Raw genomic sequence first — 9104 nt, forward strand, 5'->3', positions numbered from 1 at the left:
AAGGCAAGGAAAGAATGAAGGTCCCTTAAGCTAGCACATAAACATGAAAACTGGGAAAATACAAATATCGTCACAAAAAAATTTCCACTTGCACATTTTTTGGAATGATGCAGTGTAGTTTATTTGCCTATGGGATTCTAATTTTCTGATTTCCTCTGAAATGACAGTGGAAAAGAGGATAGAGTCTGGATCCAGAAGTTATGGGAAAAAATAAAAGGCCAGAGAAAAAATGGCCAGTGAATAATAGGGATTGTCAGTTGAAATGATATATTTTCATCAATTTTTCTCATTCAATCTGAGAAAGACAGGAATAAAACTCTCAGAATTTAAATTTGATGTAACTGGCTTATCATGGAGAGATATAAAAATAAATATATTCATTCATTTCTTCCTTCCTTCTTTCATTTATTTTTCCTATCTGTTGATATTAGAAATATTTTGAAACCCAATTATGTCTACAAAACTATGGGTGCTGAGAGTGTTTGTATGTCTAGGCGTGTAGTTGGAGAAACACACACATCATGACTTAATGATGAGAAAATTACAGGAAACAATGGGAGAATGGAAGCAGCTGAGACCGGCTAGGAGCCAGTTTAGCATATTCATATATGCTACTTACAAAACCATTAGATGAAATGTATCACTTTAATCCTATAATTGAACATTTAAAGACTTATTATGTGGCATCATGAATTAAGTTGCATTTATAAAACTATAACAGTCTTCATGGCTCCAGTATTTTAATGAATTATCACTAAAAATTGAAATAAAACCCTGATGAAAAATTATTTGTGGCCTTTCCCTCAATAAGATTTATTAGAGTTGCATGTTACACTATTAAGTTCTTTTTTTTTTTTTTTCTTCATGGGCAGGCACCGGGAACCGAACCCGGGTCTATTTTTAAAGATAGATTTTGGTTTATTTTGATTAAGTTTTCTTAAAAAATTCAAAGCACATATGACTAAATCTCCCAATACGTTTTCATAGCCAACTATTTTATTTTACCAAAGCAATTTTCACTAACCGGCTGCCGGTTTTTCCTTACTTAGGTGTTCCACAGCCACCTTTCTCCCCCATTGCACTGCAGCCTCCTCTAACAGAGACTCACCAGCGTGTACAGGGATTGTAATAATTACCCTCAGAAATGGACTTCACACTGCTAAAACTTCTATTATTTTTAATTTTCTCCATTAAAATGGGTAGTATTTGGTTTTGTAATGTAGTAGTGTGGTATTGAAGATACTAGAGAAACAGCTATAAAATAAATAAATAAAAAGATTATCATATTGATAGCACTTGACTCTGTTCGGTGCAAGCTAAAAATGACTTTCTTTTTCATACCTGCTTACTCTATGGACCCCATCTACATTCAAATATCTCCCAATCAGTTGGATTAAATCCTGAGTGGTTTGCAATGATTTTTCTGGCATACTTGGGTGTTTTCAAGTCTCTTCCAATGTAAAACCTTTCTTCCTGATCCATCTTGGCTCTGCTTTAAATGTGCACACAGCCAAGTTTGGCTACTTCTCTTTCTTTCATTCTACCCCAATTTTCTCAACTCTCTTTCCTCTATTTTGGAGAATGAGCAGGAGGAGCAGTGAAGGAAATGTCTTACTAAAATGGCAGAATCTTAGGCAGAGTGTGACAGATTTTAATATCTGCCTCTTTTTCCAGGCTTCCCTATAGACTCTGTTTGGGCGATGCCTTTTCTAGCTGCCCCCTTAAACCTCACCACCTCACCACGAAACTCACCACCGACCTTCATGCTCTCGGGGCTGAGATCACCTGCTCCCTGTCAGGAACGCTGGAATGCACATTGTTCAAGACTCTTCACCTCTTTGCAGGTGTCCGCATATGACCCGGGGAATACGTCTTTGTTTCTGTGTCTCTCATCTGGTAGGCCAGCAGCTCACTCCTGGAGCTAAGCTTTACTCATTCTAGAGAGAACTTCTTGATTTCACACTTTTTTACAAAATTCCAGAGAAGATAGTAAAAGACTGCCTCATGTTCAGTGTATGGAATTTTGAAACTTTATGTATATATATAGGTATTATAACTGTTACGTGTGAGCATAACACAGTACCTATCACACGATTTATATCTAATAAATGGTGGTTTCAAAGCGTCTTCCTTTCTTTGTTTTTCTGCAACCATTCTTTCACTCCTCAAACTGGTCCTATTCTCTACTGTCAAACTGATAATCCAAATATCCAACCGCATCATGTGGCTGACCTACTTAGGCAGAATCAGTGCCCCTCTAACATGCTCAGGCATCCAATCCCTGAGCAGTGGGGACGTTTTGACCTGACACTCAGGGCGACCCCAAGTCTCCATGAAGCCATTGTCCAGGCACCCAGAGCAGCGTCTCTGACCAGCGTCCTGTTACCATCACGAGCTTTTTCTCTCTGACTTCGCTTTATTGTCTCCCCTATCAAGAATATTCTCTCTTCCCCTTGATTATACAAATTTTATTCATCCCAAAAGCCACATGTAAGCCTATACATTTTCTCGGACCTTTCAAATCTGTTGTGCGCTCAGATTTCTCAGTGACCGCCTTTTGTCTTTTCTCTCGGGGACCATGTTATTCAAGTGGGGTCCTCTGCTCTTTTTGCAGGTCAGGATGAAACGCACTTCTAGGAGATAGGAATTTGGTTTCCTGACCAGACTCTGAGTAGCCACACTCTACAGCCCGCAAGGGTGGGGAGTTGACTCCACATGGGGTGAAACTTGACCAGTGGAAATGGAGATAATTTCACTCCTCACTTTCTCCCCTGAACTGCTCGGAGGGGTGTTTTTTTCCCTCAACTCTGGGCGATTTCACCCTCGCTGCATAAACAAACTCACCTGCCAGACGCCTGCTGCGTCTTTTCCGGTTTCATCATGAGGAAGCGTCCAGCGCAGGGATGGCTCATGCCACACTATGCAGCGTTGCATCTTTCTTTGCCTCATCTCCGTTTTTCCATCACCCTCATTTTTCTGTATTTTCACTTCCAAAATAAAGATTCAGCACTTCTCCCAGCCTCAGGCTCAGCATTCTAAAGGATCTGTAGGCCAAATCCCATTTTCCAATGCATAAAATTATGTATTTTCTACAATACCGATTAGGCACTTAGTTCATTTCTTCTTCTCTTATCTTATACAAATAGTTATTCACCTTTTTTAAAAAAACAATTCCTCCATAACCAGCTTCTGCAGGTCATGAATTCTTTATGTGAAAGTCCATATCATTCTCGTTTTCTTTTTAGCATGTTGTCTAGCAGCATTATCCCCCCAAAAGAAGATATATACATACACATAATATTCATATCATTATGTGAATAACAGATGCCGTTTATATCCGTTCAGTTATACTGATATTATCCATGAGCCATAGAGATTCACTGCATTGAAACATTGAAAATGAATTATTTCTCTTTGAGGACCCATAAATATTTACAGATTTTTAAAGTTTTAAATATTCATGAAGACAATCAAACATCTTTATTTAAGCTGTACGCTGTACTTCTTTACTTCTTCCTTATCTTAAAAGCACCCAAATGAACCAGCAACAATTAAAAAGAGCAACATTTAACAAGTAATGATAGTAAATCATATAAGGCTTAGGGTTTTCTAGTAATAAAGTAGAAAAATGAAGCATGTAGCAAGGCAAATCAAGAAGGCAAGCAAAGAAGCCAAAAAAGATAATTGCTCAATTACAAGGCATTAAAATTTTTCCTGGCATTGTTTATTCATTGCTGTTGGCTGAATTTGTAAATTCCAGTAAAGTAACAAAAGACCAGAAAATGCCTTTCTTTTTTTTTTAAAGGTTGGGATTGTCTAGACTAAGTAAATATGCAATATGTTTGGTGGAAGGTTTTTTCTTGTCTTTTTAAATTAGTGAAGTTGTGAGTTCATAGACCAGCCATGCACAAAATACAGGACTCCCCCACACATCCCAGCAGCGGCAGCCTGAACTCATGAGGAACGTTTGTCAAACTGATGACAGCACATTTTTATAATCGTACAATTAACTATAGTCTGTGCTTCAGCCTAGGGTTCACAGTCTGAGCAGGGCAGCTCCATGATTTTTTATTAATTTTTGTTCTATTACTACATATACAACCTAACATGTTGTATATTAACCACATTCAGACATATTTCACTGCTATTAATTACATTTACAATGTTGTGCTACCACACAGTGAAATATATGCCTGAATGCGGCTAAAAGGAAACATGTTAGGTTGTATGTGTGGTAATAGATGCCCCCTTCGTTACCAAAACATTTCCATCATCCCACAGAGGAGCCCTGTGCATTTTAAGCTGAATTTGCCACTCCCTATCCCTACCTTCAACACTGGTAACCTGTATGCTAGATTCTGACTCAACGAATTTGCTTATTCTACTTATTTCATATCAGTGAATTCATATAATATTTGTTCTTTTGTGTCTGCTTATTTCACTCAACATGACGTCTTCAAGGCCCATTCATGCCACATGTGCTAGAACTTCATTCTTTTTTAAGCCTGAATAATATTCGATTGCATGTATGCACTCCATTTGTTTATCCATTCTTTGGTTTATGGATACTTGGGTTGCTTCCATCTTTTGACAATTGTGAGTAATGGTTATGCGAATGTGGGTATGCAAATATTAGTTGAGTCTGTGCTCTCAGTCCTTTTTGGTACACACCTCGTAGCGGGAGATTCTCCTTTGATATGGTTATTCCGAATATTCTGACAAACTGTTTTCCGTAGCAGTTGCACCATTTTACACTTCCACCAACTGTGTATAAATATTTCTATTTCTCTGCATCCTCCCCTATATGTATTTTCTTTTTTTTAACTATTTTATTGTGTAGTATAACATATATACAAAACAAAGAAATAAAAAAGCAATAGTTTTCAAAGCCTTCTTCAACAAGTAGTTACAGGATGGATCCCAGGGTGCATCATGGGCTACCAACACAATCCTCTCATAGTTTTCCTTCTAGTTGCTCCAGAATATAGGAGGCTAGCAAGCTTAAATACTTTTTTATCATCACAATCGACTTTTTTCCTTCTTTTTTTTGTAAACAATAACATATATACAAAAAAGGTATAAATTTCAAAGCACAGCACCACAATTAGCTATAGAACATATTTCAGAGTTTGACATGGGTTACAATTTCACAATTTTAGGGTTTTACTTCTAGCTGTTCTAAAATACAGGAGACTAAAAGAGATATCAATTTAATGATTCAGCATTCATATTCATTTAAGTCCTATCTTCTCTGTTTAACTCCACCATCACCTTTGATTTTTCTATACCTCTCTTTAACAGTTGTTTGGATTATGGCAATTCTGTATTTCTGATACCGGAAGGGTCTGTCACTAATATGGGGTGGGGAGATGGAACTATCTGATGTTCTAGGGAGGCTGGGTTAGGTGTCAGGACTTCTCTGGACCTGGGACCCACCTGGAGGTTGTATGTTTCCGGCAACTTACTCAAGTGCCTGGAACCCTTGTGGAATTTTATATATTGCCCTAGGTGTTCTTTAGGATTGGCTGGAATGATCCTGGTTGGGGGTTGGCAGGTTATGATAGGTAGCAAGGTCTACCTGAAGCTTATGTAAGAGCAACCTCCAGAGGAGCCTCTCAACTCTATTTGAACTCTCTCTGCCACTGATACTTTATTAATTACACTTCTTTTCCCCTTTTTGGTCAGGATGGAATTGTTGATCCCACAGTGCAGGGTCTGAATTCATCCCTGGGAGTCCTCTCCCACATCACCAGGGAGACTTTCACCCCTGGATGTCATGTCCCAGGTAGGGGGGAGGGCAATGATTTCACTTGCAGAGTTGGGCTTAGAGAGAGTGAGGCCACATCTGAGCAACAACAGAGGTCTTCCAGAAGTAACTCTTAGGCATGCCTATAGGTAGTCTAAGCTTCTCCGCTCCCTACATAAGCTTCACAAGAGCAAGCATCATGATCAAGGGCCTGGCCTATTGATTTGGGTGTCCCTAAAATTTGACGCAGAATCAGGAGATTCCCTGATGGTAAGGTTTAATAGTTCCACAGTCTTTCTCCCCTCCCTAAGGGGACTTTGCCCATACTTTTTGATTATCTGGTTAATATAGTCTAGGATATTTCCAGACATATCAATAATCTATACAGGATTTAAGGACCTCTTTCTCATTCTGTGCTCCCTGTGTTTCAGTTGTTCAAATGAGCTATACAGATAGGTTGAATTAGATTATGCATTACAGAAAATTTCAGTTCCAGATCAAATAAACTTTTCTTCCATTGGTCTCAAAGAGTATGTGTGATTCTAAAATATAGACAGTCCCTTCCTTACCCCTGTGTTCTGAATTACTGTAACCCCAACTTGTTTGGCTTAGTTCTTGTCCCTAAATATCAGGTTTTATATAAAACAGCCTCTCAAAATTCTTTTTTTAATTGAGGACATTACAGGTGTACAGAAAAATCATGTAGAAAGTACAGAGGCCCCATATGATCCCCTCTCATACACATATTTTTTTTTGTTAATAGTGATCATTCTCATGGATGTGAAATATTACATCATTGTGTGTGTGTGTGTGTTTTAACATAACAGTCCTAGCTAAAATACAGAAAAATACGAAGTCATAGTAACCCTGGCAACCTAAGACAACATGTATATGTGCGTGCAGTCTAAATTACACTCTACTTATTTTACAGAAATTTTCCCTGGAAACCAAAGGCACTGGCAGATGCTCCCTGAGCCAGGAGATGATATTTTGGTTTCTTTCTGTCCTGTAGTATGGAATAATAATTTGAACATAAATAGATGGATATACGTTTTTAAGAGAAAATATTCATTATCCTCAGTATGAGAATGCAAAGAGATACTACTTTACTAACATGGTAGTACTTATGAATTGAAATCAGTTTTTAAAATTGTTTTTAAGAGGTCAACATCAACCCAAATATACTACCTTTTCTTATTTCACAATATTTCTGGGAGAAGTTGGCCAGCACACATCACCGTGCGTGTTTCTGCATGTGGAACACGGAGACACATTCCGATGCTTCCCTGTTGTGGCAGAATTGAAGTTTCCCACAGTGGTTCTCTTCAAATGACTCAGGAAATCTTTTGCCTCATCTGCCAAGCTCTCTGAAAGCCCCCTCCCAGAGCACCGAGACAGCAAGCCTGGGGTGCAGGCGGGTCAGTACTTCATCCCAAAGCAAGCTGGGGCTCTCCCCTGGCTTGTAGTGCACAGCCACAGAGAAGGTGGGCAGCACGTTCACCCCGTAGACCTCCAGGCGTGAGGATGGATCACCTCACCGCTGCTGAGATCGCTGGGCTTCCAGAGGGCTCTCCCACGTTTTGAACTGACTTCCTCTCTGATTCGTCCAATCCATCATTTCTCTGTACACTTTTTAGATATTTTGTTTATTAACAACCTTTAAAAAAATCAGGGAATATAAAGATGCACAGTCTCTTCTGCAAATACAACGTGAACTCATTTGGAGATAAAACCTGACCTGACCAGAAATGAATCTATTCATAAACTTATGTGTTTTATTTAGTGGATCTATGCGTTTGGATCCCTGCAGGAATACTGCTGTGTTCCACTGGAGGCTGCTGCCCCACACCGAAGTGGAGAGGCTGGAATAAGATACAGTAGGTGAGTCCTATTGCCTTGCTCAAATTCCCCCAAAAAACTGAATTTCAAAACTCATCTGGTCCCCAGTGTTTCAGGGAAGGTATTGCGGACTTCTAAATACTGTGTTGCATCTATATGAACGAACCTGGAAAAATCTCCATGGTATGCTGGGTTTGAAAAAGTTACAAAAACTGTATAGCATAATCCCATTGTAAACTGACACATACGAGCGTTTGTGTACATAAGATGGGTGTTTGCCAGCTTATACGAACAGAGAGAAGGCAAAAAGTATATGCTGTTCTATTGTCTTTTCATTGTCTTTTGTCTTATACAAATCAACCGCATTGTATAAAAATGATTAGTTTCCTGGCACCATTGGATTAGGTGGGGTGTGGGGGTGCAGGAGGAAATGATAGTAGTCTTATGACTCTAAATATAAATATTAATCCTGCTACTGTTAGCAAACATTTATTAAACACCGTTTTAGTTTTCCAGGCTGCTTAAAGCAAATACCATGACATGGTTCAGCCTGAACAACGGGAATCAAAGCTTACTATAAGACTGACATTGAAATAGGCATTTGGGGTGGGCCACGGTGGCTCAGTGGCAAAGTTCTCGCCTGCCATGCTGGAGACCCAGGTTCGATTTCCGGTGCCTGCCCATGCAAAAAAAAAACCCCCAAAAAACAAAAAAAGCAGTTCGATTTACTCTTATTTTCTACCCCTTTTTCTTTTACTATTTCCAGCTTTATCTCCTCAGCATTTTTTGGTTTCAAATATATTGACTTTTCTATATAGTTAGTTGTCTGTCTCCTCCACTCAAATATAATTTTCTTAATAGCAGGGATTATTTTGTTTTATTTACTGCTTCATCACCAGTATCTAGAATGCTGCGTGGCACAAAGTAAGTGTTCAACCAAAGTTAAATGAATCAATGAAAGCTCTATGTGGCAGATACGTGCTGCGTAGGAGACTATGGACTGGATGCAACAAATGTCGGATGTTTTAATGTGAAAATGAAAGAATAAAAATGAGAAGACTATTGAAAAGCTAGCCAATGAAAATATCATTTCATTGATACCATTCAAAGCAGAATGGCTTTGAAGTAGTGGCTATGCTGTGAACATCGTTTTGTATTCATCCTTTTACCCACATTTTCTTCATTTTCTATTCCAAATAAACCGAATTCTTACTGAGCCTCTGATAATATTCTAGTATATTGGTGGTAGTCTTACAGATATAATTAATTGACTTTGTTTTTACTAATTTTGTTAACTTCATTCATTTATTAAATATTTATTAAATAACTATTAATTGATTTTATGGCAATTTAGAGTTATAATATATTCACTGATTTCATTGCTTGATACTAACTTATAGGTTAATGTCCAATTGTATTCCACTCTTTGATAATCTTACCTTACAAGTGCATCTTTAAAATGTTATGTTAAAAAATACTTTTTCATTAAAACCGTTCTCTAAAGATCTTATTTCTTAAA

The sequence above is a fragment of the Tamandua tetradactyla genome, chromosome 22 (genome assembly GCF_023851605.1).
Source record: "Tamandua tetradactyla isolate mTamTet1 chromosome 22, mTamTet1.pri, whole genome shotgun sequence".
In the NCBI taxonomy this organism is placed as follows: domain Eukaryota; kingdom Metazoa; phylum Chordata; class Mammalia; order Pilosa; family Myrmecophagidae; genus Tamandua; species Tamandua tetradactyla.